Genomic DNA, 2,500 nt, shown 5'->3' with positions numbered 1-2,500 from the left:
ATTTTTTTTTTTTTTTTTTTTTTTTTCTCTCTCTCTCTCTTTTTTTCTTTTCTTTTTATTATTATTATTATTATTATTATTATTATTATTAATTATTATTATTATTATTAATTTTTTTTTTTTTTTTTTTTTTTTTTTTTTTTTTTTTTTTTAAGGAAAAAGGTCTTAAAAGTAGTGTTACCTAGTGCTCTATACTTCTCTTACCACCCCTGACACTCCCTGGAGTAAGGTGGGTAATAAGTGGAATATAACCCAAATATATTCCTGCGTACAGGGCACTGGATAATAGATTTTTAATCCACTCTCTCCGGAGCGGGCTCAGTGCTTGTTATAAGAATAATACGTCCAATTTTACGTGTGACTTCCCTTTTTGTATATTTCACTTATTTCAGTATTATCTAAATTGGTTATTATAAACACATGAAATAACTTCGTACATTTAATAGTGTACTTACTTATACAAGTGAGTTCTCTCGTCTCCTGACGAGTCCAATTTCTCCCCTTAGAGAATACGAAGAGCGTAGACCCATGTCTCGTCTACTTCGTATGGTCACACGGAATTCAGTACGATTTAACCGGAATTTCGGTAATATACCCAAGATAAACCCTCGCGAACGTCCATGTTCGACGACAGGTAGTACTGAACTGTGGCACAAGTGCCACGACAGCGCCCTGGCCTCTCCTGACTGTCCTGACCCAGCCCAGAGCACAATGGTGCCCTTGTTTACAAGGCCTACAGATTATCACCCCTATGTCCCCGAGACAAAGTGTCTATAGTGCCCTGCAAAACCATAAAGGCTTATCCACACCATAGGATAAACATCACACTCTGTAGCTTCAATGGAATGTGGAGTTCCCCTGAACTACCATTCCATCTACCATACAACCATTACAAAATCCAATTCTATGGTGTATAGGGGTCTTACTATGTCAGGATTACCCATAAAATACCATTCTACGCTACTACCATAAGTCTGGCCGTTGACAGTAGAAAGAAAAGGCTAATTGTCCCAAAAGTATTTTTAAAAATTAACAATAAGTATAGTAACATTTTTAGTCTTGCTCTTCATTAATTTGATAATATTAATATAACATTTGTTATTAAGGTACCGCTAATGTTGAGAGTAAGGCCGCGATGGCCGAATGGTTAGAGCGTCGGACTCAAGACTGTCACGACGGCAATCTGAGTTCGAGGGTTCGAGTCACCGGCCGGCGCGTTGTTTCCCTTGGGCAAGGAACTTCACCTCGATTGCCTGCCTAGCCACTGGGTGGCCAAGCCAGCTCAAGTCAGTGCCGGGTAAATAGAGATGGTGACTCGATAAAAAAACACCGGGCGGAAGGCAATGGCAAACCATCGCTCTAAATTGCCAAGAAAAATCATGGAAAGCCCATGATCGTCAAGGCCGCGATGGCTGAATGGTTAGAGTATCAGACTCAAGACTGCCACGACGGCAATCTGAGTTCGAGGGTTCGAGTCACTGGCCGGCGCGTTGTTCCCTTGGGCAAGGAACTTCACCTCGATTGCCTACCTAGCCACTGGGTGGCCAAACCAGCCCAAGTCAGTGCTGGTCCCAAGCCCGGATAAATAGAGAGAATGATTACCTAAAAGGTAACACCGGCTTTCTCCGTGGAAAGGAACTGGGGACCCTACCACGTACTCACTCCAAGAGCATCACAACATGAAAAAAAAACTAAGTATCATGCTGTGACCACGGCGGCTCAGACATGAACCTACCGTTAAAAGAAGAAGAATGTTGAGAGTATGGTCCAGATTTAAGATATCATTATAAAATAACTTTATGCATCTATGAAATCAAATTCATAGAATATGTTCAGTGATAATTGATCTTCAATCTGAATGCATAGTTAAAAAACAAAATGCATGACTTTTTGAAAAAATGATGCAGTATTACATGTATGAAATAAGAATTCTTATGTGCGTGTACACTTAAATGATAGCCCAATGATTGTATAGTTTTATTATTATCATTATTTATTTATTTATTTATTTTTTTTTTTCCAAATTTGTCATAGTTCATGGAATGATAACAGTGCTTAACAATGTTCACCGAGATTTGACTCCGGCAGTGGTAGTGGGCGAGGCAGCAACGTGTGGAGTGGCTGGTGTCAGTGAGGCAGTCACATTTTCATTTTTTCACTTTGAAGGTCTTCTAGGACAGTTCCCTGATTTGTTTCATATAATAACATTTAGTCCTCTTGAGAGGCAGTGGTAAGAAACCTCGAAAAAAGTGAGATATGGAGAAGATTCTAGGTGACACACACAATGCACCTCAACTTCTCTGCTGTCAACACGCTTCTGAAATTTGCATGCTCGGAGCTCAGAGTTGCCAGAATGCTCCAGGTAATTGGGGTTGCCAACTTCATCCTCTGTGAACATTTTACAGCGCAAAGACCGCTCAAATCAAAGAATAATAACCTACCCATAGCCGATCTTACAGGCTGATGGTATGCATGTGATTGGCACCACTGTCCCTCTGAA

General features: G+C 40.2%; 1 protein-coding gene across 2 annotated transcripts in view; it reads left to right on the top strand.

The window, feature by feature from the left end:
• Window positions 1-2,500, top strand: part of LOC119590146 (tigger transposable element-derived protein 1-like) — an 18,006-nt gene that overhangs the window by 11,203 nt on the left and 4,303 nt on the right. The window lies entirely within an intron of this gene.

This window comes from Penaeus monodon, chromosome 26, assembly GCF_015228065.2.
Source record: "Penaeus monodon isolate SGIC_2016 chromosome 26, NSTDA_Pmon_1, whole genome shotgun sequence".
Classification (NCBI taxonomy): Eukaryota; Metazoa; Arthropoda; class Malacostraca; order Decapoda; family Penaeidae; genus Penaeus; species Penaeus monodon.
This window is presented reverse-complemented; position numbering and strand designations above follow the sequence as displayed.